Raw genomic sequence first — 10,020 nt, forward strand, 5'->3', positions numbered from 1 at the left:
TGTGTGTGTGTGTGTGTGAGAGAGAGAGAGAGAGAGAGAGGGAGGGAGGGAGGGAGGGAGAGGGAGAGAGAGAAAAAGAGATCTTGAAGACAGTGGCCAGGATGCTTGCGACTTTGGGCTCTTGTTTCCTGGACAGCCATCTCCTCCACTGCCACACTTCACAGCAAGCCACTTATGTAATTGCAGAGAGTTTCAAAATCAGTATGTAATGTGGCATCAGGTGGTGTCTGCTGTTCAAAGGAGGGGGAAAGTCAAAAATTTCACTGGTGTCTGCCAGCCCTTGGGCTTGCCTAGAGCAGCTGCTGGCTACTTAGGCGGAATTTTATGTTGAAATGGAAATGATTAAAAAAAAAAGTATGCCATGAACCCTAAATACCTGATTTTACTTTCCTATACAGGAAAAAATATATTTTCCACTAGAGTTTTAGCTCATGTGCTATTGCTAATAGTCCTCAGAAGCAGCATTTGACAATATACTTCTTCTTTTTTTAAAAGCTACCTTGCTTTAATAAATATGACTGAAGAGGACATTATGGCTTTCTTTAAGTTCACCTGGAGAAATGATTCTGCTTGTAGAAAGTGTTACAGCTCTGCAAGGGGTGACTACTGATACGTGTGCCTACCCTCAAGGACCAAAGTGGAAGATTTACTGTTGGCGTAAAGGGGACAATAACTTATGGGTAGCATGCTTTTTTAAAAAGTTTAAGTGAAATAAGAGAGAGCAAAACAGTATACCATGCAGGCAGTGCAAGACACCATGAAGAGAATGGAGGTGGCAGAAGGATAGAGCAAATGGCCTACAAAACTACAAAGGACAAAGGAATCCTTAAAAAAAAACACCTTTAAAAATTGTCCTTGCACAATTACCCCTTCTTGAAATTTGGTGTGTTCCATTTACCCAGAAGGGGCTAACTAGGCCCGCAAATCTCATTGATTCTGCAAAAGGAAAAAAAAAGTTTGATATCTCCATTCTAGTTAATGGAGATGATATCAGAGTCTTCAGAAAAAGTAGGCCAAGCTCTGCCTCAGTTCTGAACCAGAGAGCCCCGCCGTTTGAGCCAGCGAGGTGGTTACTGCATAATGGTAAGAAGGGAAGTGAGAATAATCTGGTGCGATTGTGCATGCACAAAGACATCTCCCCCCAAAAAAATGGCATCTCCAAGTGGCCTGAAGGGAATAAAATGGTGATAGGAGTTTGATGTGTACCTTCAAGTCAGAGCTGTCCATGATGAATAGCAACAGTTAGGATGTGGGCTGGTTGATTAGCCAGACACATTCCAGGTAAGTTCAAATTTAGGGGACAGCATTTGTGGTATAGCCAAACAGTTGTGTGGTTTGTTAGCAAATGAGTGTCAGCTGAATGGTCATGAGGAAGCCAAGTCTTGTACCTTTGCCACAGATGCTGTGGCTCTCAGCAAGGGGCCAGAAGCCTTTTTTCAGCATTCCCTTCTGAGCAACCTTCCAAGAGTCACAAGCTGGGGGGTGGGTGGGATGCTAATCCAAAAAGAGAGAAATGAAGATAATAATAAAAAAGAGAATCAAGGCATTGCATTCATTTGAATTCAAGGGGTAGGCAGGACCACAGGCAAAAGTGGGAGGAGCAACAAATGTAAATGTTACCTTTGTACAGTAATCTAGTTTCTCCTCATGGTCACACAACCATCCCTATTGCACATCTCGATAAGCAAGAGGCACCATCGGAATTAAAGGACACATTCCAGTCAGGCAAAAAACACTCAAGGTGTGACATAAGGTCTTGTGAGGGGTGGGGGTCTCTGGGAAGTGTGGGGCCTGGAGAGATTTCTGAGGACCAAATAGAGAGGCCTGGGGGGCAACATTCACTCCTGCTCTTAGCCAAGGGGTCTGGGATCTAAAATCATTTATATTAAAAAGTATGCCTAGATGGGAAAATAAGAAGTTTCACCTTTACAGTTTGACAGTCAGAAAGACCAGTGTATAGGGAGGAGATGGCAGAGGAGAAATGTGATTCAGCGGGCATTTAAAATTGAATCTATCAAGTTTGAATTTTCCCAAACTATATGTGAACTGAAACACATAACTGAAGTACTTATCTCAACGTTGAGATGCAGTGCTCTAACCAATGTTTACAAAAACAGAAACAAGAAAAACCAAATAGGAGAAGGTGTGCATTTAAGTGAATATATATGGGGAAGCGAAAATGTGTTGCATTCATCAAAACTGTGTATAAAATGTGTTTATCAGGGGAGATTTGCACTGAAATGCTGATGATTTTTCATGAGGATTTAAAATAAAAATAAATTTCTGAGGACGAAAATGTGAAGAACTGAACTGAAAATTAGGAAAATTAGAAACTAAGTGAACCAGATCCTTCCACCCAGTGCCTTTTTTCTGGGGATACTCAAGGTACTCAACCCTGGCACCTTTTTCCCCCTAGAAGAAAAGCACTGGTGAAAAGCATGGGACGTACTGTAACAACTTCATGGTGAGTACTGGCACCTTTTTCTTTTACAGGAAAAGCACTGCTTCCACCCCTAAGGAATTGTAAATGAGAACACCCTTTGCACAACCATGTTAGATTTGTTTGGGGGTGTTTAGTTTTAAAAAGCAGATGCTAGAAACACCTTGGCAGAAACCCTGGAGAGATGCCTCTAGGCAGAACAGAAAACATTTGGTCAGATGTACCAGTGATCTGTCTCAAGTATAAAGTAGCATCATATGTTCTTATAGTATTATGACATGTCCAGTTTTTTTCTGGTTGTTGTTGGTGGGTCGTTTCTTGCTCAAAGCTGGGCTATGAGCCTCGAGGTAGCATGCTCAATTTACCCCCCTCTTTCATTCGCCCTCCCCTTTTCACATTTTAACTGAATGAAGGCTAGGAATGCTGTGTGGCACTAATAAGTATGGTTGGACTGGCAGGTTCACCCTCCTGCCCAACCCCTTTCTCAAAATTAAATCCAAAATATTTCAACCCATCTTGTAGCGCTGATCAGATGAACAATGTGGTATCACTGTGAATGCCTGAGGGACAGAAGCTGTTCCAGAAAGATATAGCAGAGTATCAGCATCCATGTACATTTCCAGCAAATTAGCCTTCTGAGTGCCAGCATATAAATTAGGGAAAATGCTGGGCCCAGAAAAGACGCCTCTGGGGACCATCAGAGCTAAGCGTAATGCTCAGGAAATGGAAGAAAAAATAGCCCAAGGTCAGAAAACTGACCACTCTGCTGCAGATTAAAACACAGCAAGCCCAGTGTAGCACCAGTGGCATGCAATGTAGCTATACAAAACTACTCAGTTTTCAAAGACATCAGTGGTCTGCAGTAGAGCAAGACAATACAGAGACTCCAAAGGCCTTTGTGTCACTCCTGGAATTGCTTAAGGTCTAATTTCCTGAGCACACACTAAATGGAGAGTCTAGATGTTAGCAGATCAAATGTTTCTCATCATCTGTAGTCTGCGTACTGTTTGCTAAGATTAAGTATAATTTTTCAAAGAGATTTCCCCACTTAGTGCCATATGTGCCATTGGGCCATACAATTTCAATAAACCCTACCGTGTTCCAGTGTAAAGCTCTGTAAAGCCACCAGGTGCTGTGTTTTGAATAGCTGCTTGCAGGTATAGACCTAGTCAGTGGCAAAGCTGCATGCTTTGTCATGTCTGTAACCTGAAGCATCTGTAACCTGAGATACCACTGTATATTAATAATCTCAGCCAATGGTAGCTCTTTGGAGATATGGCCACCCTGGTCCATGGCCACCGTAGTTCATTGCATTGTATAGACATGTTTCTGTGAAGAGGGAGACCTGCATGGAGTTCAGCAGCATTGGCCTTGGGCGCAAGTGGGAACGTTAGATGGTTCCATGGACTGAGATGGTTGTGTGACAATAGGTTCTTTATAGGGAAGGGATGTAGCTCAGGGGTTGAGCATCTGCTTTGTATGCAGAAGGTCAAAGGTTTAATCCCCAGCATCACCATGTGGGGCTGGGAGAGATTTGCTGTCTGAAACCCTTTAGAGCTGCTGCCAGTCAGTGTAGAAAATACTTAGCTCGATAGGCCAGAGGGCTGCTTTCTATGTTTCTATGCTTTCATTTTGTCCTGATTGATGTTTAGCAGGGTCAAAGCACCATAAATCATGGAACTACTTTATGAGATGGGAAGAAAGAACGGTTTAATATCTGATATGATTTTAACATTGCTGATTTATTTGGTGTGGTCTCTTTTACTGCGTTTTTGCATTTTGTTATTTATTTGTTGAACATTGTCAACTTGCAACTGGTTCTATGGCCCAAGGTAACTTGTCTTTCTCAGAAAGCCTCCATGCCAAAGGGGGCAACTAAGAGGGCCAACTAGTGTTCAATGGAAAAAAATATAAAACAAAAAAAACCCACTTTGTGTATCCAAGCTTTTGGGGAGTATAACATAGCTCTTTGGCCAGTGCCGGATTTACGTTTAAGCTAAACAAGCTATAGCTTAGGGCCCCATTCTCTTGGGCCCCCCCAAAAAACTTTAAAGGAAAAACAACAACTGGATGTACGTTTCCAAAATATAAGATAAAAAACAAATAAAATAAAACCTACATACAGCAACAGTGTTTTGTGTTGTGTAGGTCCATAAATTACCATATAGCATACATTCAACACAAAAAACTGTCAATTTGTTGTTGACAAAGAACAGCTGGACATATAAAGGGCCCCATTACCTTCAGTAGCTTAGGGCCGCATCAGACTAAATCTGGTGGCCTTCTTTGGCTTTTGGGCAATGCAATTAAGTTAAAGAAAGTTTGTTCTCTGTGTAAGTTCAGACCTCTGTGTGTAGTATCCCTTCTGAAATACGCTTCAGAAATGGGCTTCTTTTCAGGACATTTTCAGGCGATACTGGCCTTGCTGAGAAGCCAGTGAAATAACTCATGCAATCAGCATAAAACTGCTTACCGTTTTCAACAGCAGGGGCCATTGTAGCCTGGTGTTGCCATGGGAAACCTGGGGGGAGAGTCTCCTGTCAGTGCACCTGGTTGACGTCATCATCAGCCGATCATGGGGGCTGATGGGATTTCCTGCCAAAAATTTCAAAATTAAAATTCTCTGAAGCATTTTCAAAAGGTGTTGTTGGTTCCTAACCCCAATCAATCCTAGTTGCTATGGCCAATGGTCAGGGATGATGGGAACTGTAATCCAGTAACATGAAGAGGTCCCTGTGTTCACCATCCCAATTTACAAACTCACCTTATTTGCTTGTACCATTGTAGGTTCCTCTCTCTCTCTCTCTCTCTCTCTCTCTCTCTCTCTCTCTCTCTGATATAAGAAGGCATCGTTTTCGATTCTACCCTGTATTTGTTGCATGTAGCACTGTTTCTGCACCGCTGCAGTTCATCTTCTGCCCAAAACTACATTATTTATCTCTCTGTCAGCTATGGAGGAATAGTGTTGGAATTCTCTGACATCCCTTCGTATGAGGTGTCATAGTTATGTATGTCTTTATGGTTACTTTACACTCATATTTTATCTTGTAATTACTTCGCCCTGAAAAAGAAAAGAAAAAGAATTTGTGTCTCCCTTACTAAATAGTGCATGATGAAATTTCAGCAATGCTTCAAACATTCTTTATGACAGTTTTTCTGGAAGGATTTCTAGTCAGTGCAGGGAATAGGTCATTGCAACTGTGAAATAGAGCAGGTTCATTTAAAATTTTTGGCAACTCCCCCTTTTTATTTATTTTTTACAAATCTTGCTTGACAGCCATTGGGATAAAAGACAAGGATACTTGATAAGCCAGGCAAAGAAATGGAGCCTGAGAAGGCAGAATCAGAAAGGGGTTGGCAGGTTGGGAGAAGTAACAGAATGTCTGAAGCGAAGAGCTTTGCTCTCCTGGGAGACCGCAGAAGTGCTGGCGGTTGACAGACTGAGAGAAGTGCCTGGCTTCTGTGCCTGAGGGCAGGAGAGCCAAAAACCTAAAAGGGCTGGAGGAACATGGCCCTGGAAAAATAGTATTTTGTAAAGAAAGAAGTTGGTGCAAAGTTCAACAAACTATATATAAAAGAGAAGTGTCCATGAAATGAAAGGCAGGTGGATTTTAACAATTATGGCGGCCATTTTCTTACCTGTAGTTAACTGTGACAGCAAAGAGAGCCCTTAGGCCAGAAGAAGCTTCCTTGACAGCATGAGGATGAGAGCTTAGGCTTCCACTCCAACATCAGAAATGGGCTACCAAGCCACCAAGAAATCTGCTTGCTGTTCCATTGTGCTCGGCTTTTAGAGTGTCTCCCTGCATTCCCTAATGTTGGGTTATGCCATTTGGTGCATAGCAGCTGGTATAAGGAGACAGGCTTCCTCTGATACCAGAGACAGAACATAACCACCCTGGCTGGTAGCCACTGGAAGCCTTATTTGAATTTGCCTAACCTCCTTTTAAAGCCATGCAAGTTGGTGGCCACCACCACATCTTGCTGTGAGTTCCAGAGCTTAACTAGGCACTGCATGGAGAAGCACTTCCTCTTTCAACTTCATGGGATGGCCTTAAATTCTAATGTGATGAGAGAGGCAGAACAATACCTACCTATCCCCTTGTCCACACATGCATAATTTTATAGACCTCCTTACCTTTTTTCTATGCTACAAATCCCTTGCAGGTTGCCAGGCAATCAGCTGATACACATCTATCTCTTGTGAATCTTTATGTTTTATCTGATGTTAAAGCCAGTGATCCCACCTTTCTTTCTGATTTGAGGAATTATCTTTTTTGGGGGAAGAGTTCTGGCAAAACTGACATTTTCATAAGCAGGAGCTACATTTTGGAGTATTACTGCTTATGCTGAGAGATTTTCTCCATGGAAGAAAACTGATAAGTGGTCTTCCCATTTGAGGGCTTCATCAGCCAGTACAGATTAAGGAGGGAACAATCAAACAAGCTTACCTCTGTCATGTCCTCCTAAGTGGATGACTCCTGAGTGCACATGATGGAGAGTAAAGATCCTTTATGCTATGGGAAAGTGATGTGCTTGATGGATTCATTTGCTATTTATGGTCACACGTTCTCTCACATTTGAATGACACCGCCTTTGTGTTGTCTGTGAGTGACAATCCGTAAAGACTTCAAATTGCAAGGCATGATATATTTTTTTCCAGTGAATGTTTAGATTTGCAGAGATTGCTTAATTGTATGGCTGAGACAATTTTTCATAAGTTTTGTTTTTCTTTTCAAAAAGTTTTATTTATGCTTTTCAGGTTTATACATTTCACTAATTTTACAATTGTTTTAACATTTCAAAACTTGACTTCTTTCCCCCTCTTTCTGCGGTTCCTTAAATTTAATTTCAATATCTTCTGCATGTCCAAATTAATTTGCTCATTTATTCATCTACTTTAAATATATACTCTTATGAAACTGCAGGTTATTACAATGATTTTGCCAATTTTCTTATCTGTTTACAATTTATCTGTAAATATCCATGAACCATTTCCATTCTTTTATAAAAAGTTTATCTTGATTTCTTATTCTTTTGGTAGGTTATGTTTTCTGCATCCAGAGGTGACATTGGGAATAGTTGCAGCAGCTGCTTCAGGGGAGTCAATCTGAAGCACACATCCCTTCTCACTTGTCAAGACTGAGATGGGCAAGACTGTGCTAACACAGAGAGAGATGTTGATGGCTTCCTTTAAAGTAGCAACAGTCACCCTGAAGGAGGCAAAGACTCTTGCTCCTGTTTCTTTGCCCTCCAACAAATCATCAAAATAGAGGTGCCTCTTTTCAGAGGCATGAGCTATTTAGCAATAAAGGGAGGCCCAGTTATGCTCCAGCCTACTTAATATAGATTCCCTTTGTAGAAGGAATTGGAATTAGTTTAAATATATTACCAACAATGGGGTCAACCAACTCCTCCTTGGTATTGCAGAACCTCATTTATTCCAGCATTGCCTGCTGTGGGCTGCGCTGGAAGGTTGCATTCCCTTTTTAGCTAAAAACCTCTACCTCAGACTGACATGCAATTAGCTCGGGTGAAAACAGTTAAGTAACGTATTTTAAAGAAACTACAGTAGTGAGTTTGCAAATTTTCTGCTTTCGGCTGTGGTACAACCCCTCAGCAGATAACAGAGGTAACACATAAACATTGTGCCATTGCACTGAAGACCTATGAAAATCCTAGATGGTAGAATTTACATTGGGAGTTTTCTGCCACGAGAGTCTGCTCAGTGACGAAGGCCTCATTAGCTCCATCTCTTGTGTTGTGTTATGTTGTGCGCATAAAACGAGTTCCTCTCAGCTGCTGCCTTGATGTTTTTTTCTTCATGCTCCTTCAATCTTCCTCTCTGGAAATGCATCTTGCAAAAGAGAAGAGAGCTATCAAAAGGAAGGTCTGAGGACACAAATCTTATGAGGGCGTGGTCCAAAGCAACTGGATGTAGGCAGACACTGAGGTCCAACTCCAAGAGCCTTCTGGCGGTTCCCTCCCTGCGAGAAGTGAAGTTACAGGGAACCAGCCAGAGGGCCTTCTCGGTGGTGGCCCCCGCCCCATGGAACGCCCTCCCAACAGATGTCAAGGAAATAAACAACTATCTGACTTTTAGAAGACCTCTGAAGGCAGCCCTATTTAGGGCTGTTTAGGGAGGTTTTTAATGTTTGATTTTTTTATCGTGTTTTTAATATTCTGTTGGGAGCTGCCCAGAATGGCTGGGAAAACCCAGCCAGATGGGTGGAGTATAAATAAATTATTATTATTATTATTATTATTATTATTATGTTTTCAAAAACTAAAAATTCTCAAACAGGGAATTGCTAAGTCTGTCCTCAAAGGAGAAGACAATAAGCAACTATTATTAACAGCAATGTGAGGTTACAGTCAGAACTTACTGTTTGAGAGTATGAAGTAACATTTAAACATTAGGAGGAATTCCCAAACTGTAAAACGCATGCTTGTATGTTATTTTCACCAACCCATGTATTTGTGTGCACACTTTAGCTTGATATATATATGCATTCTTGTATCAATTACTTGGATAGAGAAATCCCTTGCAAAAATTAGAAAAATGCAGATTTTGAAGGATGACTGTGTTTTAGTTCAGTTGCAAATTCTGCATGTTTGCCTTTAAACATGAACTGACGTCTCCCCTATCCTTAGCTGGGTGAAAGGGGAAAGTGTGTTCAGAATAAAGGGCCCTCTGTGTTCTGTCCCTGTTCCATAATTCTTTGCAGCCAACCTTATTATAATGCATCATTTGAGAGTAATATTTTTAAAGTGTCATTACTGCCCAGTGTATTAGAATGTAGTCACAACACAGCTTAATGAGAGAGAAAGAAAGGCATGAAGGGGGGGAGGGGGGGGAGAGAGAAAACCTCCAGCTCAGATGAATGATCACTTGGCAGCAGAGGTTATTTTAATAGATGCATCACTTTCAGCTAAGCTTTCACCATCTGCTCTGTGGTTCCTAACTATAAATGCAAAAGGAACATAATTCACAAGTGTACCATAAAGGAGGGAAATATAATTGATTAAATGATCTTTCTGTGTATGTGTGCTTTGGTTATTTGGTGTAGCTGTTTTCTTCCTCCATTTCTTTTTTTAATTTGACACATAAATCTGGGTACTATATGGTAATGTTTTTCATAGTGAAGTGTGCACAAAAGTATTCCAAACAATCATGGGATAGATTCCCTTTAGCCACAAGTGTAATGTGGAGCATTTTGCAGAACAAACATATATCAATAACAAGGCCTTGACGGTTGTGTTTGTGTGAATCTTGCTATCGAGAAGGCATTATTTTGTTCCCAGAGGGAACAAAATTACTGCAAAAAGTCGTCACCTACTGGCCACTAAAGGAAGGTCCAAAATAGTCCCTACATTTTCCCATTGCATTAATTTGACTGTTATCATATACAATGGTACCTCGGGTTACAGACGCTTCAGGTTACAGACTCTGCTAACCCAGAAATAGTACCTTGGGTTAAGAACTTTGCTTCAGGATGAGAACAGAAATCACGCGGCGGCACTGACTGGCATGTGCTCTGCTTTCTTTCTGTTCTTTCTGAGGTGGACAGAGACATATT

Source organism: Podarcis raffonei, chromosome 5 (assembly GCF_027172205.1).
Source record: "Podarcis raffonei isolate rPodRaf1 chromosome 5, rPodRaf1.pri, whole genome shotgun sequence".
Taxonomy (NCBI): domain Eukaryota; kingdom Metazoa; phylum Chordata; class Lepidosauria; order Squamata; family Lacertidae; genus Podarcis; species Podarcis raffonei.